Here is a 27,521-nt window from a genome sequence, read left to right as displayed (position 1 = left end):
CCTATCACTCTTTCATAAAAAGGTTCTATGAATTATCATTGTCAATAGCCAAGTTCCCTTCAATCAATGATTGGTGGTTCAGTGTTGTATAAGTCTGATGCAGTAGGCATAGTCTTCCTTTTTAAGGATCCTAAAACCTCTTCAGTCACTGAATTATGGAACTTGGAAATGACTCAAGTCTAAAGAAATGGATAATGGATTTTGACTTTTGCTGGGCAACAGCCCTTGGCCCTCTGGTCTTTTACACTTGATTTCCTCTGACATTATAAATTGAGAAACTCTCTTGTTGGATATACATCTATACAACCTTTAGGATATTATGCTTTTTTAGTCTCCATTATTCTTTGAAGTTAGAGTTGCCTTGTTCTGCCTAGTCACTTAAATGTCATAATCTTTTAGCTTCTGGAAGTTAAGTGCTATATAACTTGAAGAATTTTGGGATCACAGTATCCTTATTTAGATCAACAAATCAATATATATAGCAAAATTTTCTATTGTGTACTTTGACTTATGAAAGAGAGCCAATATTAAACATTCTGTTCATGCTATTGCCTTTTACCACTGCATTCCTGTGCCTTTGGCAAGTCTTATTTTTCCTGTGACTTCCTATGGAAAATTATTTTATAGTTAAGTCTTCTAGCACTCTTCTGTATAGTCATTTCAGGATGCTCAACTTCCTGAGCTCTTTGTTTTTCTCATATCAATTAGGAGAATTCAATGTTTTGCCTTTTCTTAGATACGTTAATTTTTCTGTGCTTTTAGTGCCATCCTTGTAATGAGCTCACACTATATCTACTTCCTAATTTCTGCCATGGTGTATTAGTTACATCTGTGTTGCTATGGTAAAATACCATGACTAAAGTAACTTATAGAAGGAGAAGTTTATTTGGGCTTATGGTTCTAGAGATATGAGTCAATGACAGTGGGGAGGCATGGAAGCAATCAGCAAGATCAGAAAGCTGAGTGCTCACATCTCAATCACTAGCACAGAATAGAAAGAATTGGAGCTTACTGGAAATAGCTCAAGCCTTTAAACTTTCCAAGTTCTGACTCCAGTGACACCTCCTCAAATAGTGCCACCAACAGGGACCAGGTATTCAAAAACCCAAGACTATAGAAGACCATAGGGGACATTCAAATCACCACACAGAGTATATCTGGAGAGAGAGAGAGAGAGAGAGAGAGAGAGAGAGAGAGAGAGAGAGAGAGAGAGAGAGCACTCCAAAGCCCACAAATTCTTCCATATATAATCTAATGCTCTGGTCTTATTGAATAACCACAGACTCTTACTTCCTACATGTATTCATGTGGACTTTTTAAGGTTGTATTGACTTGCTTCTTAGAAAAACTTCTTGGTTTTGGTGATATACTTACACACATTCCTTACATATTCAAGTACAAGTGACATGCTTGGTCTTATTTTTGACTGTTTTGGAAACAAAGCTGATCATACTATTTAAATCTTGGAATTTTTCTCAACTTTCTCCACCTCCCGTGTGTGTCATGAGAAATATTTTGTATATGTGTTATGAAAGTAGTTCTTTGGCCTTCATACCTAGATTTCATTGGGCTGTTATTCACTTTTATTGAACATTTCCTTTAATAGAGCATCCACGGCTCTTGAATATAGCCATCATATTCTGTTATATTTGTAGCTAGTATTTCTTCCATATATTGCAAATATCTGATAGGCTGTTCCCAGCGTATTACTTTCTACTGATATAGCTTCCAAATTCACCTCTTGTTAAAGTTTGATAAGGAAACTGGCACTTTGTGACCAGGGCTATTAGCACTTCACCTCCATCAGTGTTGGGACCTTCATTGCTAGTTGGTCATGAATGACCCAACTACAGAACTGCTTTATTGTCTGGTTTCTCAGACCATGGCTGAGAGCATTCATCATTCTGAACTATTAAATGAACTCTGAGATACCAGGAGTTCATCAAGGATCAATACCCGTGAAAGAGAAGAGGAAAGGGCAGGGAATTAGCTTCCCAAACTTACTCTTCCAGAAATTCTGTCCATCAGAATACTCCATGTCAAATACAGGTAAGCATTTATCCATCTGCATTGCTTAGTGAATTAACATGGCTTTTTCTCTAAGGAAAAATGGAGATTTGAGTCAGTTTACCTGTACAAATGAAGCAGGTATTAAAGGAGCTAAGAGTCAGGGCCTGTCTGTGTGCTTCTTGAACCTAAGCAGTAGATTTTGCTGTATCCTATAGAAGAAGCATGCTGAGAATTTTATAGGACCAAAAAGGGTATGTGAAATCCTTTTCCTTGTGTGTAAAGTACTTGTAAAATGAGGGTTGGGCTGGTAAAATCTGTCCTTGGCTTACACAGTGTAAATCATTCTTTTCCAATCTCTTCTTTTCCTATTTCCTTTTTGTGTTCTTAGCTCTCACTAAGAAATGCAAAATCATACAATGATAGAAACAGTAAGACAACCAAGTTAATATTATAATAAACACCATATCTAGTAACCCAAAGGAAAAAATAGAACTCTCATACTGGTGACTGCTTGTGAATAATTCATTTAGAGTATTACACTCTTTAGGAGAATATACATGTCAAACATTTTAGCATGGAATCTGGTACCTAACAAGTTCTCAATATGTTTAGATGGAAATAGTTATAAGGGTTCTGGGGGATAATATGATTTTATGTCTGAGGAATTTGCCTGGAGGCGGTGAGGATTAAATCAATCAGAATGGAAACAAATGTGTCCCAATTTGTCTTAAGGGACATCATTTTTGATGAAGATGCTTGAGGGACTTCTAAGATTTGTCACAAGAACACAAGATTTTGGTGCATTCTGTCTGAGGAAACACAAAGGCCCTGTGCAGTGTACATTACACTAACCCCTCATCCCATGCAGACAGCAGCTCCTATCCAGGTCACTGCAGCAGTGGCAACTGTGGAACAAATTCTTACTAAACTTTTTTACAAAATGACTCAGTCCTGTCCAGAACCAGAAATGTCTATCCATTCCAATGTGATATAAAACCTGCCATAAAAAGAGCATGAACTGTTTCACCACTATGGAAATAATTGCGAATCACTTTTAAAGAAAGATACTAACATTTTCTTCTTGTAGAGTGGGACATATGATTTATTATTTTCATATCAAATATGACCTATATTTAACAAAATCCATTTCTCTTCTGGCCTTGAGCTGTATTGCATAACACAGTGTGGTATGGCTTGCAGCTGCCAGGCGCTATAAATAATGTACCTCGGGAAAGCATCCTGGTCAGATTATCCATTGCACACTGGCTGCTGCAAGCCAGCCCAACACTAGCTATTGGCTGTTCCCACTCAGTGGCTCAGCTCACTGAGAATGAGGTGCTAGGGCTTCTTTGGACAAATCAGGAGGTGAAAGCTATCCGTAGTCAAAGTCACTATCATGAAAATTTAATGGACATATTAGTAGATTAGAAAAAAAAGAACATGAGCTAACAAACATATCTATTAGCAATATTAATTGGCATAGTTATCAAAATTTCATTAAAAGGATGCAATGTTCTGCTTCCAGAGTTTGGAAATAGATGAGTCTATTATCAAGCAAAATGAACACAGTGGAATCCACAACCTGGCCCTTTTAGGGATTCAGAAAACTCTTAAGACAATAAAGGCATGTGACATAGTGTCATACCAAGTGTGCTTCTGTTGTGATGATTTTTATGTGATCAAGTAAATAAAATATTGGAATATGCACAGTTTAATATATGATCACAACACACTGAGGACAGGCTATCAAATCAACTTTTTTGATAATTTAAGTTTTACCTTAACAACTTGAAATTTATATAAACTATGAACCAACATATTCAGAAGTCCCAAAACATATTTCTGACTTTTCTTTGGCTATTTACTTGAACTGGTTGGGAAAAAATCATAACCTGTATGTGATGATGCCTTGACATTTTTTCAGCATCTGACTTGAAGGATACTGCTGTCCTTCTTCAGGGAGAAGTCATTTCTTTAAAATGACAATTATTATGAATTTTATCCTCAGGGTAATAACTTGTAAAAAATTGAAGGATGAAAATTCTCATAGATTTTGAATGATTACCTCTCCTAAACAGCTAACAAATTAACTAGTACAAGATGTTGTTAAGTATGCTTCCTCTACCTTTCTGATAAACCATGAATGTGTTATCGAGGGCTAACAATTATTTTTTTTAACCAGCTGTTCAAGATAATCATTGAGAGTTGTAATGATCTTTAAATATCATTACATTTGGCTTTGACCTTGCCCCCACCGTGAGAGGTGAGTGTCCGGGTCCCAGGCTGAAGGACCCTACTCTCTCAGCCTGAATCGCCCTGGGCACCCCAAGCCTCAGAGACATAGAAGCAGCCTTCCCATTCCCCCAAGCCATCCCCCATGGCATATGCGACCATGGAAGCCTTGGCCCTACACCCACCAAGAAAAGTGAGTGTCTATTTCCCCAGCTGAAGGACCCCACTCCCTAGGCCCTAATCACCCAAGGAACTACTAGTGCCCCACCCCTAACCACTGAAGTCCCAGGGACTTGAGAGCAACTTCGCTACACCCCAAATGATCCCCCATAACATCTGGGTCCACTGCAGCCTTGGTCCCACCCCCATGGGGAGAAATGAGTGTATGGGTCCCCAGCTGCAGGACCCTACACTCTAGGCCCTAATTATCCCAGGACATGCCACATGTCCCACCCCAACCCACCAATCCCAGAGATCTGGAAGCAGCCTCCCAACACCCCCAAAAATTCCCCAGGGCAGCACAACCATCAAATCCTTGGCTCTGCCTATACCTGGACGAGCCCCAGAGCTGTATCAACATCCACAAGAGTCAAAGACACACCTGTATCTGTAGGAAAAGTGACCACCTAAGCCACTATACCAACTGGAGGGAGAGGAACCTCCTGAAGCACAGGTTCCACCTGCACCCACTGGAGGAAGAGACGGGAATATGACAGTATAAGAATACATTCAACAACATAAAGAGCAATATGGCATCACCAGAAACTAGGGATTCTTCACCAGCAAGACCTGAACATCCCAACACAGATGAAGCAGAAGAAAACAACCTTAAAAATAACTTTATGGGCTGCGCGTTGGTGGCGCACGCCTTTAATGCCAGCACTCGGGAGGCAGAGGCAGGCGGATCTCTGTGAGTTTGAGGCCAGCCTGGTCTCCAGAGTGAGTGCCAGAATAGGCTCTAAAGCTACATAGAGAAACCCTGTCTTGACAAAGAAAAAAAAAACTTTATGAAGATGATAGAGGCCCTTAAAGAGGAAATAAAAACTTCCTTAAAGAAATGGAGGATGAGACAAAAAGAAAGAAAGAAAGAAAGAAAGAAAGAAAGAAAGAAAGGAAGGAAGGAAGGAAGGAAGGAAGAAATCATCAAAACCCTTAAAGAAAGCAAAGAAAGCCAAGAAAAAACAATCAAACAGGTGAAGGAAACAGTTCAAGCAGTTCAAGACTTGAAAACTGAAATAGAGGCAATAAAGAAAACACAAGCCAAGGTAAGATGGTGAAGACACTATGCCTCAGGCATACAAGATGACCTACACACACACACACACACACACACACACACCCACACACACCCACACACACACACACCCACACACACACGCCTAAAAGAAAGAAATGAAGGGAGGGAGGGAGAAAGGGAGGAAGAAAAGAGAGAAGTACATTCCAAAATTCCCACTTTAAATTTATAAATACAAGCTAATTTAATTTTCTTGAAATTACAAAATAATCTTATGCCCACATATAATGCATATATTTTGTGGTTACCATGCTGTATGGAAGGTATTAAATATGAATTTGTTGCACAGCTCTACCATAAACAGATTTAAAAAGAATTTTAATCTCTAACTCACATAAAAGCCTCATTCTCACTAGGAAGACAGAATCAAATCAGATAATTTTCTATGTTACATCAAGGTAAATTCCTCAAAAGTGGAATGTGTAAAAGATTTGAAACCAGGCTATTCAAAGAACATTAACTGGATTACAAAATCAAGATGCAATAGTTAATTCAAAATAAAACATCAATATTGTCATGAAAGTTTTACCATTCTTTTGTATAAAAATGTCGTTTGAAGAATATATTGCATTTATCAATTATATATCTACTGTCTCAAGGTGGTTTGTTTCCAGACTGAAATGCATATAAAGTACAGTGACACTCCATCCTGAGCTAACCTTTTCGAATGATTAGTTAATTCTTATTCTTAATGTCACAACAGTTGATCATTTACCACACTGACATTTTATTAACATTTATAGTCATTTATTAAAACAAAGGACATTATCTTGTTGGGTGTGTTTCTAATGAGGACTAAAGATTCATTTGACCCTCTTTTTATTTGCATCCCATGCTTTGGGTCAGAGTGCTGCTGAAATATGCTGTGGGGATACTCTTCAAACCCCACCTGCATGCACTTCTTTTTCAAGTAGGCTTCATCCTAGGGATGCAGGGATGGTTAAAAATATGAAAATCCATCAATGTAATCCACCATATAAACAAACTGAAAAAGAAAAACCACATGATCATCTCACTAGATGCTGAAAAAGCCTTTGACAAAATCCAACACTGCTTCATGTAAAAGGTCTTGGAAAGATCAGGGATAACAGGAACATACCTAAACATAATAAAAACAATATATAGTAAACCAATGCCAACATCAATCTAAATGGAGAGAAACTTTAAAATCAGGAACTGATTTTAGGCTGTCCACTCACTCCATATATCTTCAATATTGTACTTGAAGTTCTAGCTAGAGCAACAACACAAAAGGAGATCAAGGGGATACAAATTGGAAAGGAAGAAGTCAAACTTTCACTATTTGCAGATGATATGATAGTTTACATAAGTGTCCTGAAAAACTTCACCAGGGAACTCCTACAGCTGATAAACACCTTCAGAAAAGGGGCAGGATACAAGTTAACTAAAAAAAAAAAATCAGTGGCTCCACTATATACAGATGATAAATGGACTGAGGAGGAAATCAGAGAAACATCACCCTTTATAATAACCGCAAACAACATGAAATACCTTGGAGTAAAGCTCACCAAACAAATGAAAGACCTGTATAGCAAGAACGTTGAGTCTTTAAAAAAGAAATTAAAGAAGATACCAGAAAATGGAAAGATCTCTCATGTTCTTGGATAGGTAGGATCAACATAGTAAAAGTGTCAATCTTGTCAAAAGCAATCTACAGATTCAATGCAATTCCCATCAAAATCCCAGCACAATTCTTCACAGACCTTAAAAGGACAATTCTCAACTTTATACAGAAAAACAAAAGACCCAGGATAGCCAAAACCCTGTACAATAAAGGAAATTCCAGAGGCATCACCATCCCTGACTTCAAGCACTATTATACAGTTATAGTCCTGAAAGCAGCTTGGTATTGGCACAAAAATAGACAGGTAGGCCAAAGGAATAAATTGAAAATCCTGATATTAACCACACACCTATGAACACCTGAGTTTTGACAAAGAAGCTAATATTATACAATGTAAAAATGAAAGCATCTAGGCTGCTGCTATGAACATCATTGAACAAATGTCTTTGTTGTATGAATGTGCTTCTCTTGGGTATATGCCTAGGAGTGGAATTGCTGGATTTTGTGGTAGACTCATTCCCATTTTCTTGAGGAGTCGCCATATGGATTTACCAAAGAATGTATAGAGAAAATGTGGTATATTTATACAATGAAATACTACTCAGCAGAAAAAAAAAACAATGGAATCTTGAAATTTGCAGGAAAATGGATAGAACTTGAAGAAACCATTCTGAGCGAGGTAACCCAATCACAAAAAGTCAAACATGATATGTACTCACTCATATGTGGATTTTAAACATAGAGTAAGGGATTACCAGCCTACAATACACACTGCCAGAGAAACTAGTACACAAGGAGAACCCTAAAAGAGACAAACTTTGTCCCCTGGAGAAGGGAAAAGGGATACGATTCCCTGAGCAAATTGAGAGCATGGGAAGAGGGTGGAGGGAGCTACGAGAATGAGAAGGGAAGAAGAGGAAGGATGTAGAGGTCATGAGGGAGCAGAAAGGTTGAGTCAAGTATAGATTAGAAGAAAGGATATGTGATAGGTAGGGTTTTAGTTGGGGGGGTAGGGGAGGAGAGGAGGGATAAGGGAACTGGGATTGTTATGTAATTCAATCATGTTTGTAACTCAAATATAAAAAGAAAAAAGAAAAAAGAAAGAGCCAAAGGAAAGCCAGGTGGTGGTGGTGCATGCCTTTAATCCCAGAACTCAGGGAGGCAGAGGCAGGAGGGTCTTTGTGAGTTCAAGGTCAGCCTGGTCTACAGAGTGAGTTCTAGGACAGCCAGAGCTACATAGAGAAACCTTGTTGAAGAAGAAGAAGAAGAAGAAGAAGAAGAAGAAGAAGAAGAAGAAGAAGAAGAAGAAGAAGAAGAAGAAGAAGAAGAAGAAGAGAAAAAGAGCCAAAGGAAAAATTTCAACATTTAGAGTACTATTCTCCCTGGTTTTTGTTTTATAGTACACTTTGTTTTGTTTATGTGTGAAACAACAAATAGTTTTGTTACTGTATTTTTTAAAAAATAAAATGTCATCTTTATGCAGAAAAAATAATGTATAGATTAAAATCATGAGGAGTCTGGCAAAATAGACTGGAAACAAAAAAATGAAAGCATTTTCAACAAATGGTGTTTGCATAAATGGATAATGGTGTGTAGAAGACTGCAGATAGATCCATATCTATCTCCATGTACAAAACTTAAGTCCAAATGGATCAAAGATCTCAACATAAATCCAGCCACACTGAACTTCTTATAATAGAAAGTGGGAAGCACCCTTGAACAAATTGGTACAGGAGACCATTTCCTGAACATAACGCCAGTAGCACAGACACTGAGATAGACAATTAATAAATGGGACCTCCTGAAACTGAGGCTTCTGTAAGGCAAATGATACAGCCAGAAAGACAAAATAGTAGCCCACAGAATGGGAAAAGATATTCACCAACCCCACATCTGACAGAGGACTGATTTCAAAAATTTACAAAGAACTCAAGAAGCATGTCACCAAAACACCAAATAATCCAATTAAAAATTGGGGTACAGAACTACATAGAGGATTCTCAATAGAGGAATCTAAAATGGCTGAAAGACACATAAGAAAGTGCTCTACATCCTTAGACACCAGGGAAATTCAACTCAAAACAACTCTGAGATACCATCTTACTCCTGTCAGAATGGCCAAAATCAAAAACACTAACTATAGTTTGTGCTGGAGAGGATGTGGAAAAGGGAAACACTCCTCCACTGTTGTCGAGAGTGCAAAGTTGTCCAACCACTTTGGAAATCAGTATGGTGGTTCCTCAGGAAAATGGGAATCAGTCTACCACAAAATCCAGCAATTCCACTCTTAGGCATATACCCAAAAGATGCACATTCATACAACAAGGACATCTGTTCAACTATGTTCATGGCAGCATTATTTGCAATAGCCAGAATCTGGAAGCAACCTAGATGGCCCTCAACTGAAGACTGGAGAAAGAAAATGTGGTACATTTACTCAATGACGTACTAATCAGCAGAAAACAAACAAACAAACAAAAACAAAACAAAACAAAACAAAACAATGGAATCTTGAAATTTGCATGCAAATGGATGGAACTAGAAGAAACCATCCTGAGTGAGTTATCCCAGTCACAAAGGGACAAACATGAGCCTTCATCCATTAGCTAATATAAGCAGAAGCAGACACCCACAGGTAAACACTGAGGTGAACTCTTAGAATCCACTTGCAGAGAGGCAGGAGTGATGAGCAAAAGGGTCAAGACCAGGCTGGAGAGACCCATAGAAACATCTGACCTGAACAAGGGGAGCTCATAGACCCCAGACTGACAGTTGGGAAACCAGCATAGGACTGTTCCAGATCACCTGAACATGGGTGTCAGTTAGGAGGCCTGGGCAATCTATGTGGCTTCTGGCAGTGGATCAGTATTTATCCCTAATATACGAATTCACTTTGGGAGCTCATTCCACATAGAGGGATACTCTTTCAGCCCAGACACACTTGGGAGGGCGTAGGTCCTGCTCCAAATGATATGACAGACTTTGAAGATCTCCCATGGAAGTCTTCATCCTCCCTGGGGAGCAGAAAGGGGATGAGATAGGAAGTTGGTGGTGGGCAGGGGAGGAAGGAAGGTAGAGGGAACTGGTATTGACATGTAAAACAAGCTTGTTTCTAATATAAACAAAAAAGAAAAAAATAGAAAAAAGTTTCAACCTATCCTTTGTATGATGGAGACAGTCTAAACCTTAAAGCCAAACTTACACAATAGTGAAACAATATATATGCAGTGTACTAACATTTGTAGGGGGAAATGCTGGCCACACCTGCTGGAGGGCTGGCACAGGTGATGCTGACCAAGCACACTTGGGCATGGTCAAAGTGATGTAGCAAGGCTTTAAATATGAGGGATGCATGCATGTGGCTCTCTTTTCTCTCTCCAGCCTGGCTCTACAGGACTGGCTTGGTCATGTGAATACTTCCCAATAAACCATCTGCTTTCAAACTAGTTCTGCTTTCATTGTGATCCTCATTAATTGCATTCCACTTTAAACATTATTTATAATTCACAGAAGTTCACAGAAATGGGAGATAGGCTAATCAACTATTAACACATTTTTGTTAAAACATTATGCCTAAAATGTCTGATTTGCGTGTGACCCCAAAGTCATACTAATCTGGAAACTGAGCAAGGTTTTCATAGTAAAAGGACATTTTCTCATACTAATCCTAGAAACTGACCTTTTGATAGTATGGCCATTTGAAGGTTTTCATAGTTAAAAGTACATTTTCTTCAGGTTCACAGCCATGCATTTCTCCACCAGGCTTCAGCTGAGCAGACAGTATGTTCAGTGACACATATGAGTGTTACTACTGACTCCCATTTTGTGTCCCATAGCAGCAATTCTTGAGACTTTTATGAAAAGAAAGCAACTACTTGTAATACACTAATAAGCTACATGTTCTTTTGATGGGGCAAGTCCTTCTGTGTATGTTTATCTTATTAGTTGTTGAATAAAGTACTGCTGGCCAAGATTCTTTCAAAAATTCTTTGACTTGACATCCACAAAAACAATATGCTGTGACCATAGTCATCCCTGTTAACTCTCTCTTCTCTCCCCACTGTTGTTGGTTCCCTTATTCTTCCAAGCTAGTTTTTTCATATCTTGTTTTATTTGCTTGGCTGTTTACTTTTCTTTTGTCCCCTGGTCCTTGGAGGAAGTCATGATATAGCTTTCCTAATTAGGGCTGAACACTTGATAGTCATTTATTCTACACATTTGCAACAGTGTGAGGTTCAGTGTGAATCATTGTCATTGTAAAGAGAAGCTTTTCTGGTGCAGGCAGAAGACAGGAGCAGTCTGTGAGAATAAATATAAATATTTAGGAGACAGTTTGACAACATGTTCACTTAGCAAAATATCACCATTAGATTCTTCCTGCTTCAACTATACTTCCCCAGGGTTTGAGCAGATTTACAGTATAGGCATGAATGTCCTGCTTGAGACAGAAATTCTTGTAATATATGAATTATTTCCCTTTTATCTCTCTTTTATTAGTCAGTAAAAAAAGTACAACATTTGCAAATTTTATTTATTTCATGTGTGTGAGTATTTTGCTGCATGCATGTATGTACACCACAGTGTTCCCTGGGGAACACAAAGGAGATGGGACAGGGTGTCTGTAAGGGCCAGGGGAAGAGGGAAGGGAGAGGGAATGGGGATTGACATGTAAAACAAGATTGTTTCTAATTTAAATTTTAAAAAGAGAGGGAAATAAACAAACGACAATAACAACAAAAAGATAATATGAGCAAGGTTATATGAGCCTTGATTTTCATGATAAACATAGCATGATAATCTGTTCTGAAAGGTAGAGATGGCTGAAATCTGGTGTTTGCTATGCTTCTGAGATGGTCAAAGAAGACAGTTTTATCTGAGGCTCCTGGGGGAGCTAACATAATACCTGGTGCACAGTAAGTGGTCACACATGGTAGTTGTTTTCATACTTAGGAGTCAGGGCACTATAAGGATTGAGTACTGGTGTCAGTTAGTGCAAGGTGACTACCCACAGCACATGGAGACTCTTTTTTTGAGTAAAGGTTCAGTTCTGGGACAGTGTGATGTCAGAAAGATGCCATGGCATCTTTACTTCAAGATGATAGTCAGCATAGGTTTGGGTATCCATACGAAGCAGATATAGCAACTGGTTCAGTCCAAACAGAAAAGGTGGGCAGATTGGAAATCTGATGCAACTTGCTTCTTCATTTTCATCTAGTAGACAATGGTGCTTGGGATGTTTCTGTTGCTAGAGATATCATGTTATCTTGAAAGACCCCCAGAGGCTCAGGCCCCCAGGACTCAGCCCAGGACCTTGGCCACCCCGATCACCATGCGGAGGCGAAAGCTTGATGCAAACAGCACAAGGCTTTATTGCAGTTTTTTAATAAGCTAACCCCATGTTAGCCCAGGCTTTTCATCCATCCACCATGGCAGGTGGCTAGGAAAGACACTACAAAGCCACTGCATAGAGATCTTATAGGGCAGTATAAGGGGAGTGTCTAGGGGTACGCACAGGCTCAGGATTGGTGTGCCTCCAGGCTTGGAGGGTTTGCCTTGTGTTTATTGGTCAACTGGTTGTTATGGCCCATAGGCCCTCCCAGGGTGGTTGCTATGCTCTGTGCGTCATTGCTGTGCACTTGTCCATAAAGCACAGTCAGAGCTGTAAATCATAGCACCACCAGCTAACTTCTGAATTGGTTCCTTGCCATGAGGCAGGCATCTGACCTCCTAGTGACCAAGACAAGGTCAGGCAAGTATGTGTTTGGCTGTTTTGGCTGCCAAAATGGGGAGCTGGTCCCTTCCATCTCATCACTGCTTTAGCAATCTATTGCCCATGTGACGCCCTCTGGTGTTGCAGTATTAATTTTGTAGTCCCAAGTTACTTGAGAATATCACTGAGGAGAAAGCCTCAAGTGGCATTTTAAGATACAGGGAGGGGATCCCTTAGGTTAAAAGAGCATGGCTGCCATGACTTAAATACAGAATGTCCTAACTGTGCCTTGGAACCTACCACCATTGTTCATTCTCATTTGGGTCATAAGCAGTGGCAGATTCTCAGCATTAGGTGCTACTTGTTCTCAGTAATATAAATAGCTGAATGTTTTGATAAGAAACTAGAGATTCTTCTGATTAAATGATGTGCTAACATTCCTCTCACTTGTCAACCCCAGGCATTATAAAGATACTTTGCGGCAATGCATGATTGACTAGGTAAAACAATAAATGTATTTTTGATGAGGATAAAAATTTTCTTTCTTTCCTGGAGCTAATCATAAAGAATATATTAAATCTCTTATTTAAGAAGACTGTTATGGATTTTTGTGCTAGGGCAATGAAAAATGGATCATCTTTCCTTAAATGGAGACTCCCAAATATAGCCACTGACTTACAATGCTGATTGGCCAGAAAATGTATAAAACATGAAGTGAACATTTAAATAATTTTATGATGATAATGATATTAGGTAAATAATTAAATACAAAGTGACACAGCATGCTAGGTCTTTATTTTCTGAAAAACTACCTGGCCAGTGAATGATATTAATCAGTGAAATGCCAAGAGATATTACCTTTAAAATATATGATACTGTGTAAGTTGGTAATATGAATTGGAAGTATGTCTTAGAATATATGGACGTAGAAATGGAAGGTGATCTTATCCCAAAGCAACTTCAGCTCTGGGGTTCGTTTGACTAGAACACTTAGAAAAATTGAAATATGGCCTGATACAGTAGGGATACACAGGCTTTTGGACTGAACTCCACCAGTTCTGACATAATATACCTATGGAATGGAAATGTTCCCTCCCTTACCTCTCTTAAATTCTATCTCAGTAGAGATAAAATACTTGGGGAATTTCTTCAAATATTACTTAGCATTTTTTCTTTGACTTTCAACTTGCCCTCTAAGGCATGTTCTTCCCTTTGTGAGTGTGTATTTTTCCTGAAAGCTAATCCTCTGTAGAGCTGCATTCTGAATAGTTTGATACAAGCTTAGAAAGGAGTGGACATGATTCCAACTGGGACTCCTAGTCTCCACACTCATAATTGAAATATATACTCTACATGGTTTCTTTGCCTTCAACATTAATACCCATCTGCTGAAATGGCAAGGTGCCTGCTCTCTGGTGGTTGGATAGATGCCCTGGAGCACAGGTGCCTGGCAATGATGGGTTTAGAGAAATCCTTGACAAAACATTGTTCGTGACATTTCCTCCACAGGCCATCTCCCCTGGGTACATATTATGCAGAGGCCTCTCCCTTCCTGTCTGATGTCATGACTGTGACTGTATGTCTTCAGAAATATTGGTCCATCATTAAAAGCAAAATATCAGAACAAGGTGACATTAAAAAGTAGAAACTATATTTTTTTTTGCATCTTGAGATCTAATTCAGATTTTATAAAAAGTTTTTCTTGAAAGATCTCAAATATCAAAATTTTAAGCCCAGATTATCTTTTCAAGGATTTGTTACTTATATTTATATCCCACTAAACTTGGTGACATGCACTCAAAAGCTAAGGTATAACAATGAATGATGTATTACATGATATGTATATGCATGTATACATCTCAAATAAGTCTCAATAAATCTCAATATATCTCAAATAAATGGTAATCTTTTGGTCATGTCATTTTAAAGGTATTGTGCCCAGAGAACTTTAAAAGAAATATGAATCAGGGATTGGGGCTAAGCTCAGTTGGTAAAGTTTTGACACATAAGCATTAAGCTCATAAGCTCATAATCCCAGCACCCACATAAACAGCCAGGTATGGTAGACTTTCTTCCAATGATGGTGCTAAGAAGGTGGGGACAGGAGGATGCATGGGACTTGCTGGCCAGCCAGTCTAGGTAAAGTTATAATCAAATGTCTGGTCCGAGGAGAGATCCTGTCTTAAAAAACAAAGGGTAGAAAGTGACTGTAAAGAGTATCCAGCATCAACCTCTGGCCTCAACAATGAACATGCACTTATAACCACAAACATACACAAGTATATACTCTCTCTCTCTCTCTCTCTCTCTCTCTCTCTCTCTCTCTCTCTCTCTCTCTCTCTCTCACACACACACACACACACACACACACATACACACACTCACTAACCACTATTTCTTTAATGATATTTATTTTTGGAGTGAAAATTTGCCATTGGAGTATCTTAACCACTTGTTTAGATCCTGGGGAGACAGATGTGACAGTATGGAGAGAACTGAAACCTTATGAGTCACACAGCCATTAGGAGGCAGAAGAGCTTTCTAAGGTTAGACTAAATATTTTGGAGGAACAAGAAGATAAAGGTAGGCTTCCCTCTGATCAATTTCTAGTCCTATAATGTTCCCTCAGGCTTGGTGAAGAAAATGTGAGGTATAAACAAGAAAACAGAAGTAGGATCATGGGCCTTAGAGCCAGTCTGCCCCTGTCTGTCTTACAAGCTAAGCCCAGGCATGGTGTAAGAACACAAAGGAGAAATAACTGGGAACTTTCTATAGGTAACTGAGGGCCTCAGAAAGCTCCAGGAACAGAGCTTAGGGTTATTACAGGCTTAGCCTTTACCTTGTACCCAAGTTACTCAAGGATTCAAGAATTTATATTTCCTTTCTCATCTTTTATAGCTTGGGACTATCAAGGCACTCTCATGCTTTGCTATAACTTTAAGAAGAAATAACATAAAATCAAACTCCACTGAATAACTTTCTTCTTTCTTGAGAGGTTTGAAATTGATATAAGCTGTTTTAAAAAAAATCACAGAATTACATTTGTAGTTCAAGTGTGTGCAATACACTTTATAAGGGCTATGCAATTCTTATTGTGAAATATTCCAGGAAAGAGTAAAATATGAATGTGAAACCTTTACATCTTCTCAATTTTATTTTGTGAAAGGCAGTGATTGTACCTGTTCATATAAGGTAGATATTAGGTTGCCCATCGTGCTCAGGAAAAGTCTAACTCAGCACCCCACTGTCTTTTATTTCAGCTCTGTTGTCATCATAGAACCTAGAAGACTTTTTAGTTCAGGATTTTGTAAAAAACAGCAAACTGATTTTTGGTATTTATCAGAGCCAATACATTACAGTAACATCTCAGACCAGTAGAAATTTTTAATTTTACTTTTGCTTCTCTCTCTCTCTCTCTCTCTCTCTCTCTCTCTCTCTCTCTCCTTCTCTCTCTCTCTCTGTGTGTGTGTGTGTGTGTGTGTGTGTGTGTGTGCATGCGCGCATACGTATATATGTATATATACATGTAGGTGTGTATGAAGGCAAAAGAGGACTTATATCCATTGAGCTGAATTAAATGAGGTTGGAAGCTGCCCAATGTGGGTGCTGAAAATCAGACTCAGCTTCTCTGCATAGCCTCACGCACTCTTAACGGTGGGCATCCCCAGCTTCATGTATTACTACTAGAATTTTAAAAAGCTGTTTATGGTGTTGGCTATCATTGTCTGCTTTCCATTTCCTCTGTGCTCAGGAATCAAATCTGTTCACAAGCATTCTGTTTAGGAGAGAACACTTCTTAATGAATGAGATACTTCTCTTGTGCCATGATGCTGACACATTTGTTTCAAGGTTCCTACGGTCGAATACCCCCAGTCCTTACTATGTTCTTTCTTTATGGAACCAGGCAATGGACATTTTTGTGCACAACCTTTCTTAGCAGACTTTCGCAAAATTGTTTTGTCCTTGGAATGCTTCTTGTGCTATCTTGGTATGAATGCCTGCCTAATTCTGCTTCTCTGACCCCTTGAGTCCCTGTGTTCTCCTTGACCAATATGTTCCTGCCGCCTTCTCCGCATTTTGAATGCATCATTGATGTTCTGAAACAAGGAGGCTGGCAGAGGTTTTTTAAACATCTTTAGTTGGCAACATTCTCTTTATGTCTATGGTTCAAGACAAAAGCACATTTCCCTCATATTCATCACCAAGACACTGGCGAGTTAACACAATTTAACATTCTCCTGCCTCTTTTCTATTTATTTACTTTCCGTGTTTTTGTTTCATTTCTAAAAGAAGACGGATACATTTGTACCCACAAGCCTGAGGGGGGAAAATCAGTAAAAGCTGACCTTGGCTTCATATCTCCACTCTCTTTAATTGCTCTGTGGTTGTACAAGCCTGCATCTGCCTACCTGACTGTCAATGTTTTTCAAAAGCTGGATTTATGGTTCCTAGAAAATAAACAAATTATTATTGTGTTCAAAATTATTGAAATCATTCTAATTTTCAAATAACTTTTGAGAATTGTACACGGCACTATGGGGTTTCTTATTATGCTCTGCTTCAACATGGGAAAAATACAAAGAAACATGTGGGAATAATTCATAAGGCATTTATGTGCCGTATAATCTGGTTTTATAAATTCATGTAACAGGAGGTTTTCTGGGAATAATTTTCACTGATTAACCTTTAGGTCAATTTGTTATTTTTGTATAACCAACCATGACTTCCTTTCATTTCTTTAACCTCTGATTCTTCCAGTTGATTAATTTTCTAAATGGTTAATTACTTGATAAATACAAGATAATTTCTTCTAGCTATCTTGCTATGTGGTGATTTTTTTTTTAACAACAGGACATCACTTGAATGCGGTTTCTCTGGAATTGTCTCCTTTATGTCTTTGGGCACCAGAGCATAAATACTGTCTTTTTTGATATGATAGATGAGGTATTTCCAAAATCTGCATAGACCATGACATATATCAGTGCATGTAGTGATGATTACTTTTAAATCTAGAAAAATAAAGAAGATACTGTCAAGATTGTTGTGAAAATCTGCTAATTTCTAATTTAGAGTCAGTATAAGAGATGATACTTTTATCTGCAGTCAAATTTTAGAATGAACAGAAGTAAGAAAAACTTCTATGTTTGGACATTGCTTCTCAGTCAATAAACTATTTAAGAAAACTAAGCTGACGACCTAAACATTAAAGCCAGGTTTCTTTGTTTGATATTTATTATTGTCTCAAAAGCTGTTGAAGCTTTTCTTTTCATTTTGTTCTACTAATGTACCTCTAGCCTTCACACTGATGGACGGGACAATAGAATGACAAAGTAGGGTCCAGATGTAGAAAAACAGAGTTGGATTTATAACTGAAATGCAGCATCGTCTATTGAGGCCAAACTGACATTTCACTAAAAGCCCAGTACAGAGACCATATTTATTTCCTTCAGAGTGCTGAATCAAGTCAGTGAAAGGTGATTTGTAAATTGCTTCTTCGGTGAACTTGAATAAATAACTCACAAATCAATGTGTTACAAGGATTTGGTAACCAGCCCATTTCATGTGAAGCCATACGGCAGCTTATTGATCTTTTCCTCTGGATTATGTTGGACTGGAACTGCTGGGGTAGATACAGCCTATACTACCTCTCTGCCAAGAACAGTTTATTTTAAAAGACAGGAAGTGTAATTAGCATTTTTAAAAAAGTCCTTCTAGCCAGCACTATCACCCTGGGGACAAAATGAGAGAAACTGTTGGCACGGAACAGGTGAGGTAGAGGACACTGACTTTTCCAAGGTGCTTTTCAAGGAACCAGGAAGTACATGACCAGGAAATGGTTTTCCCCAATGCTCATGTTTCCTGATTCTAGGATGACAAGCTTCCAGTGCCAGGGCCCTAAGCAAGCCTTCAAGGTCTGCACAAGCTTTTTCTGCCGCCCCCCACGCCCCCCCTGCCCCCTCCGCCTCCGCACTGAGTTTAAACCACATGGTTTGTGTCTTAGGATAGAATTCAGATAGGCTGCTATAGTTTCATGGAGCAAGAGCAGCCTGTTAAATGTAAGGTCTCTCACTGAACCTGGAGTTCATTGATTAATCTAGTTTGGTTGACTAATGAGCTCCAGGTATATACCTGTCTCTGCTCACCCCTATGGATCCAATGCTGGGGTCACAGACACGTGCCACCAAGCTCAGGTTTTATGTGGGTCCTTAGGATCTAAACTCAGGTCCTCATATTTGCACACAAGGCATTTTATTGACTGAGAAATCTCCCCAGGACCTGGTACATTTGTTTCCAAAAGATGTGTGGTTCTTTGTGACCTTCTGTGCCTTCAGACATCATGTTTCATTGCTTGAGAATACAAGTTGAGAAAACAGGAAGGACAAAATAAATGTTTCCCTGTTCCAATGTTGTGTGCCTAATTTACTCCTGCTGATTCCAGAGGGGAGTATTTCATTCCTTCCACGCAAAGGCATTCTCGGGCATAAGGCAAAAACTCCAAGCTAAGCCGTTATTAATCTCTTCCCAGAAACACAACTAAACAGCGCTATGAAACATCGCCTCTGTGCTGTCTTCACCCTGTGCCAGGCCATGAAGCAAATTCTAGAGTTAAAGACTAAACATGAAACTTGTAGATTTGTGATGAATAAGAAGTGTTTTTATTCAGGAAGCCATAAAAAGAGCACCTGTTTGGAGTTGACAGCAGGCTTTTGAATTCAAGTCAGTTCAAATTCTGTTTCCCGTTTCCTCCCCAACCCAATAAAGTCATAATATTTGCCCTTCCCACTTTATGACACTGAAGAACTGTTTGTTACCACTGGAAGAAAATATGTTTGCTGACATCCCTGATATACATGTACTTTTTATAAATGTGATATTTTCTATTTGGGATGAACTTTTCAAATAAAAAGTTTACAGAATGAACATCTTTATTGTATTTTCCTTTTCAGTTTGTCATACCACATAAGCTTATTGAAAATTTCAGCATCAAAAAAAAAATGTAGAAAATATGATGAAGAGAGTCACACCAGAAGGATAGTAGAAAATGAAGCCCTAGATCTCTCTTCCTCACTGAATATACTACCTCCACCACACACTGCCAAGTGCCTTTTGTGAGAAATTCACAAGCTGCCTGGGAAATTCCTGTGTCCAGGATGGGTCCCACACATGGAAGCTGGTAATGAAGATGCTATTTCAACCCTAACTCCCAGCATATCTGGGAAGGGAAAGATATGGGTTTCACATACAGTGTTCAGATCTTCCCTAGATCATCTAGAGTACTAGCTTCTATCTCACTTGCTTAAGAGAATGGGTGGGATAAAGCATCTTCTAAATGCTTTGTGGATAGTTAAAACAAACATGACATTTGAATTTGCACACTGTCACCACAGTCTTACACTCTACTTAAGTGCAAACAAAGTATGCACAAACTCCCAGATTATCCTGGACAAAGACTTGGGCCGAGCATCAAATATTCTGACAGCTCATGTGTTAAATTATATTTTTATCTCTGTTCAAGTGGTAGGTGACTGGGAAGAGTGAGAAGAATGATGGCAGTTTGGCTAGTAATTTGTAGAGCCTATCTACTTAGTACAGCACAAAATTAATGGACAAAAATATTCCTCTCCCAGGTTTTCCCTGGGAGCTAGAGAGTTGGACAAAAAAACCTAAGTGCCAATATTTCTGGGGGATGCACAAAAGAATGATTTCTGTTATGCCTGTCTCTTGGTGGTTCACACAATCTACATGCCTAAGACTCAAAGCTAAAAGAAAGAGCACCTTGATTATGTGAACTGCTACCTACAGCTCCTTGTGACTCAGGTATAAGTAGATGAATGGGGAAATATTTTTCAGATTCCAGTTTTCCCAGTAGAGGAACAAAACTACACAGAGCCTCTGTAGTATGACTTCCATGTGGTTTCCAAAAAGCCTACATTCAGTCTTGTTTCAGAGATACCATGTACTCCATAAACCGGGAACCTTCTAAAAACAAATTACCTGGTTAGCCTGATTGTTGTAATTCTTCTCCTGAACTGTGCCAAGTCCTCAAGAAGGGAAAACATGCTGTTTTGTCTACTGCCTAGGTTGTGGCATGAAGTACTAAGGAAAGTGAAGATGTAAGAAAACAGTCCCGGGAAAGGAACAGTTATGTTTCCATAAAAGGATTCCAATGTAACAATATGACAGGGAGTGCAAAATAATCATTGCAAATATTCCAATCATGGTAAGAGAGAAAAGCATGCACATTGTGAAAATTTCTACAAAGAAAAAAACAGTGAACATGCCAGATGCAAATCCAAAAGCTTAGAAATACAGTGATAGAATGAAAAATGCTCTATAGTGGTTCAAGTAGAACAAGTAGAACAGAAACCAAAGGGATCCCAGATATAATATATATATATATATATATATAATATATATATATATATATTCGGAAATGTTCCAATTTAAAGAGTTCTGGGATATGACTCAGTGATAGAACTTTGCTCTAGCATGAGCAAGGATGCTAGGTTCAACCCCTGGTATCACAAAAACAGACTTTGAACTGATTAATCAGAAGAGACAGGAAACAAATATGTTTCAGCGAGTCACTAAGGGTAAAAGGATAGAAAGAGAAAAGAATACTTAAAAATAATCATGAAAGACTACCCAAATCCTGAGACATAGTCATCTTAATCCAAGCATCAAAAAACAAAACAAAACAATTTTCACATATAAGGAAATCCTCTGGAGACTATGAGCAGGTACCTAGCAGATACCATCAGGGTAAAAGAACATGGAATGATGCACTCAAATTGTTAAATGAAAAAGAAATGCCAAAAATAATATATTTGGTAAAATATTCTTCAAAACTAAGATGTGATGAAGACTTTCTGGACAAATATTGGCAGTGCTGATCCCTGCTTGACCGCTATACAAAAGTGTTATGGGGAGGTTTTGGAGCCGAAAGAAAATTAGAACACTAATAAAAAGTATAGTGAAATCATAATGAATGTCGGCAAATATATGTGCCCTGATGCTAGGAAGTTCATCTTTAAATTATTAGCTTCTAAGATAAAAATAAAGAGAAGAGTGTTCTTAGTTAATACATGATATAGAAATACCGTATGTGGTATTAACAACCAAATATAGGAGGTGAGTAAAGGCATGCGGTTTTATACGTGATAAGTTGTTATTTGTTATAATATAATTGATTAATGGTAACAAATAGGTTATTAAGCTATTTATGGAAGTCCTGTGAAATTCATAAAGAAGGTGCCTATAAAAGATAATCAAAGAAACACATAGGAACCAAAGTATGTTAGTGTAAAACAAAGCCCTAAAAAATTCAATAGAGCAAACAAAGCCACAAGACAAGGATAAAGCTAATATTAAAATGACATGTGAAAGTTCTTCCCTATTAATTAAAAATGTAAAATGGACATAACTCCAGTAAGAAAAATACAAAAAGCAAGGTACCCTGGGCATGGTAGTGTACACTTTTAATTCAACACTCAGGAGATCAAGGCAGCAGGACTGCAAGCTTGAGTGCAGTCCTGCTTGTACAGTGAGATCAAATCTAGGCTGTGCACCATGAACCTGTCTCAAAAAACAAGCAGGACAACAAATATCATAGCTCAGTAGTTCTCAACCTCCCAAATGCTGTGACCCTTCAATACAGTTCCTCATGTTGTGGTGACCCCGAACCATAAAGTCATTTTTGTTGGGACTTCGTAACTATAATTTTGCTACTGTTATGAATTGCAATGGAAATATTTGTATTTTCTGATGGTCTTAGGTAATCACTGTGAAAAGGTCATTCTATTCCCAAAGGGGTTGTGACCCACAGGTTGAGAACCACTGCCGTAGCCTAAGTATATATTTTTGTTTTTTAAATATGAACCTATTTTAGACACACACACTGGTTGAAAGTAAAGCTGGAAAGAGATGCTCTGTGCAAAGGGTAACCAAAGGAGAGATAAATCAAGTCTATTTCTATTAGATAACATAGTTTTAAGTTAAAAATCATGAACAGAACATTGTATAATGACAAAGGAATAAATTTCCGAGAAAGCAACACGATTATAAACACATGCAAGACCCAACATCAGAGTACTTGACTCTATAAAGCAAATAGCAAGGAATTGAGGAGAGAAATGAACTGAATGTGATAATAGGAGGAAAATTCAATATCCCATTTTCAATAATAACTAGAAGATGGGAGAGACTGGCAGATAGTAGGATCATGACAGGAAGTTGGGAGTCGCTGTTCATAGACTTTATGTATATAAAGTTTCAGTTGTGCAAATTAAACAGGTTCTGGTGACCTGATGTGCAATACAAAGCTTAAACTAACATTTCCGTAGTGGACATGTACAACTTCATTAAGAGGGTCGATCTTGTGTTAAATATCCTTATCACAACAAAAAAATGCAAAGGAAAAAAATACTATTTTTCAGAATCGAAATTGAAGCTATGTGTATGTCAGAGAAAAATAATATTTTTCCCTTTTCTTCCAAATGTAAAGCTTTAAACTGCCTCCATAAAAATGTGATGTTCACACATTAACAAGTGACTAATCAAAAATTGATTTTTGGCAGAAAATGCATTGTAGAAACATCATGCTGTAAGCATGGCTCAGTTGATGCTTCATGTCCAGCTGTCCTGGGCAGCATTGTACACAATTCAGTTTAGACAGGGAAGGCTTCTCATGTACTTCACTTGGCCATACTGTGTGTTACTCAGTACAGACAGAGAACTTGGTCTGCTTCCAAATGACTGTTTTCAGAGTAACTGACATAGAAATTAGCATTCCACAGTTCTATCATGTTATCTTCTAAAGCAAACAATACGGAAATCTTTACCTAGGACAAACAACTTACAGTCTGTGTAGCAGGAGCACAGATAGCCCTAACATTAATGTTTTACCAAGTCATCATTCTGGTAACAAATATGTTTCACTGGGATCATTTAGTTAATGACATTTGTTTTAAGAATAAGCATTAAAAGAGCAGTATGGGTATAATTAATTCAGGAATTCATGGGCACATTTAGCACAGAAGATTACATTCTATCTAGGTAGAAAGAATTCTGCAAGAATTTGCTAACTCACCTCACCCAGAAAGTAAATAAAAGAAAACTGATTCAACATTTCATAAACTAAAATACCTTTAGGGTCCATTTGATCTACCTTTATTGCTTTTTAAAACGTCAAGTTACAGAACAAGAGGAAAAAAATTGAAATACTAGAAATATCAATCTTGTATCACCTGGGGAGAGAGAATAAGTGGTGGGAATATAGTAAATGTCTGTGTAGGCACCTCCGTGAACAAGAGAGGCTAAGAGAGTGGTCATGGACACTTCTTTGTCTTGTTCTGTCTTGTTTTGTGGGGTTTGTGCCAATCCTGCCCCTTGATAGAACCTTGATCTTTCCTGCTGCACACAGATATGAAAAGCACCCCACCCATTTCCAGATATTGATATCAGTTTGATTTCTCCCCAGTCAGATGTAAAGACTAGCACTACACTTTTATTTTCAAGTTAATTTTGTCTCTTTCATGTCTACCCACACTGTCCCCCTAAGTGGGCAGTGAGGAGTCAAATGTTATGGTATCTTTTCTCCCAATCTATACATTTCACTACCTTTTAAACAGTTTCTGATGCTTCCATATTTGGCAAATTAACTAGAGCCAGATCAAACTGAAAGTGGCAAAAACAATTATTTGAAGAAATCTTTCAAGATAGATTATTGAATTCAAAGTGTTTGAATACTCATTTTTTTTCCCCTGTCTTTGCAGGAAATTCCAGCACTTAAAAAGCAGCACTTAGAAAGCAGAGGCTGGAAGGTCTTGAATTTCATGACAGCCTGAACTATATAGCAAGATACCATCTTAAAAACTAATGTTATCAGTCCTCAATGGTTTATGTTATGTGTTCTTGTTGTTACATCTGCCAAGAATCCCTATTTTGACACCTTCGTCAGTAGTACCCTTGAGAGAGGTAACATCTTTCAGCAATTGCTGTAGGAAACATGGAGGTGGTTCTCAGCCTTTCCAGTGCTGCAGCCCTTTAATACAGTTCCTCAGGTTGTGGTGACCTCCAACCAGGAAGCTATTTTCTTTGCTACTTCATAACTGTAATTTTGCTATTGTTATGAATCATAAATAAATATCTGTGTTTTCTAATGGTCTTTTGGGAATCATGACACACAGATTGAGAACTATACATTAGAGGAACTTGACATGCTAAGCACACAGGATGCATTATCTGTTTTCTGCCTAGAAGGCTAGAGAAAGATGTGTTTACTAGCCTGGCTACCACAATCTCTGTGGCTACCGACTGTTCCAGCACCAGGTCCTCCCTTAGGCCCTTACTGTAAATTTGCTTTTCTCAGTCATCTATCGATCACATTCTTACAGACTTTACAAAGATTTTAGATATAGTCATGCCTGACCTGCATTTAGCTTGCTTTGTTCCTCAAGGAGCTTTCTACATTTATTTTTTTTTTTAACAACAAAACACTTGGAATTGAGCTAATCATTACTACACAAAAGTTGTCACCAAAATGTGCAATGCTCAGACTTGCCTGAAATAAAACACCCAGGGTCAGATGCCTGAAATTTGAACCAACACTAGCTATGGTGTTGGGCTGAACTGAGCTGCCTTCTTACCTTTTGATGATGGTCATCCTATTGGACATGGGGGTGTGGTCACAGAAAGACCCACAAACTACTTTTTAAACATCACCAAAGCTGCTTCCTCTTACAGACAATTCCAGTTTTTTCCATCAGGGACTCTTCTCTCATTAAAGACATCCACATTCTTGTTACGATAAATCTTTCTGCCAAAAGCCGCCGAGCCCCACTGCCACATGTGCGCTTTATGTCAGCCACCCGCCCGAGTTAGGCCCAAATAAATACACAGAAACTTGTATTAGGTACAATGCTGCTTGGCCAATGATTAGGACTTCTCATCTGCTAGCTCAGTCTTAACTATCATAAACCTATATATTTTATAAGAATTACCTTATCAGACGCCTTATTGGCGTCCCTCCTTGCCAGTGGATCAATCACATTGTGCTGCTGGAGGAGCAAGGGGGAAAAGGGGCCACTTCCTGTTTCCTTGCTTAGATATGAGTCTCCTTATTATGTCACTTCCTGCCTGGAACACCACTTCTCTACTACATTTCCCAGAATCCTCTTTGACTCCTAGTCCTGTCTAACTTGCTGTTTCAGTATTTTATTCAACAGTATTTTATTCAACAATCAATAAGATAAACATACACAGAAGTACTTTCCCCATCACATTCTCTTTAAAAGAGACCCCTTTTGGTTCATAAGACCCTCATCACCATTTCCTGAGGAAGCAGAATGCAGATGAATCCCCTCTGTTCCATTTTCAGAGCACATAGCCAGCCCAGCGATGCAAATCATGACTATTTAGACCACCAAATTATCATGTCTAACCCAAATTACAACATCATGCCTTTCAATGGGTGCCTGGGAATGTCAACTTTCTAATAACAAAGGGAGAAACACACATTTGTGAAGCCTCCCAGTTGGGAAGGTAATTATAGAAACACAGCTCCCTACAAAAGTCCACTGTTCCTCAAATGCCTGAACTTTCATGTGCTGAATATGGACAAAGATAAGTGATTCCCAAACTCAGTTTGAGTCCCACATGTGGATGTCAGCTCTACCACTCAGTTAGAATGTGGTAGCTATTTTGAGTCCAAAGCTCCCAAATGGAATGACACATGACCACACTTGGTTCTCATTGGCAGTTACAGTTTACCATAAATAGACAACAAATTATGAGATCTTTTTGATTTAAAAAAAAACTGTATTGTTTATGAAAGCCCAGGCAGTGCAAATCAGCTCATTCCCCTGCTCCATTTCGAAGGAGCAACGTTAGCTGCATTTGATTTCATGGATTGTCTTAGTTTTTCCAATATTTTCACCCTTATTTGAAGATAGATGTTTTGGTTTACTAAATCCACAGTTTAGATAATTTAAAAGTAAACATATAGGTCTCCGCCACCTTTCTCTTTAGTTTGCATTGACACTTTGGCTGCTTATTTATTTCTCCACACCTTCACAACCATCTTCATGGGAGTTTCCCTCCTGAGCTTACACAACCCTCCTTATCCTCTTCTTCTCTCCTTCCCTCCTTGGTTTCCTCCCTTTATTTTTCCTCTTTTCCTGTTTATATCCTTTCCTCACTTCTGTATGGCTTTAGCTCTTAGTCACTGCATCTCGAGTATAATAAATACTGCCTGCCTCTGAATTCCATAAAGAGACCCACATTTGACCTTGGCCTCAGCTACTCTCTAGTTTCCTCCTTATTTCTTCATTCTCTTTCTATTGGTACTCCTTGTATACTTTTTTATTTTATAGTCCTAATTTTCCCTTCTTTGGTTTATTTTAACCACCTGTCAAGATATACAAGCTCCCTCTTTCAATCCATAAAGATCTGCTTGCGCTAGGCTTGTGCATCTGTGTCATTCTCTCTTTCAGTCCTTAGTCATTGCTCTCCTGTTTTGCTCAATGATCAGAAAATACAACGATGAGTCCTGAGTTAAGTCTTATCCTCTGTGGTTTTGGGCAATGTAACAAGTAACATACATTCTTTTTGAGCCACTCTCCCACTCTAAGTTCCTTTATTTAGCTTGAAGATGCCAGTCTGCAATGAACATGATGATGTGAGGGTGGGGA

At 38.4% G+C, this 27,521-nt stretch overlaps 1 long non-coding RNA gene across 4 annotated transcripts in view; it reads right to left on the bottom strand.

Annotated features, from left to right (window-relative positions):
• The window catches only part of LOC100773945, a 79,663-nt gene extending 53,765 nt beyond the window's left edge, over positions 1-25,898 (bottom strand). For 2 of the 4 annotated variants that reach the window (XR_003486294.2, XR_003486292.2), the window contains exons 1-3: positions 25,833-25,898; positions 10,801-11,420; positions 2,005-2,099 (exon numbers count right to left, since the gene is read on the bottom strand). This is a non-coding gene — a long non-coding RNA (uncharacterized LOC100773945). The remainder of the gene's footprint in view (positions 1-2,004; positions 2,100-10,800; positions 11,421-25,832) is intronic. The other 2 variants (XR_003486295.2, XR_003486293.2) reach the window with 1 other exon arrangement.
• Positions 25,899-27,521: the final 1,623 nt, after the last annotated feature.

The sequence above is a fragment of the Cricetulus griseus genome, chromosome 6, assembly GCF_003668045.3.
Source record: "Cricetulus griseus strain 17A/GY chromosome 6, alternate assembly CriGri-PICRH-1.0, whole genome shotgun sequence".
Taxonomy (NCBI): Eukaryota; Metazoa; Chordata; class Mammalia; order Rodentia; family Cricetidae; genus Cricetulus; species Cricetulus griseus.
This window is presented reverse-complemented; position numbering and strand designations above follow the sequence as displayed.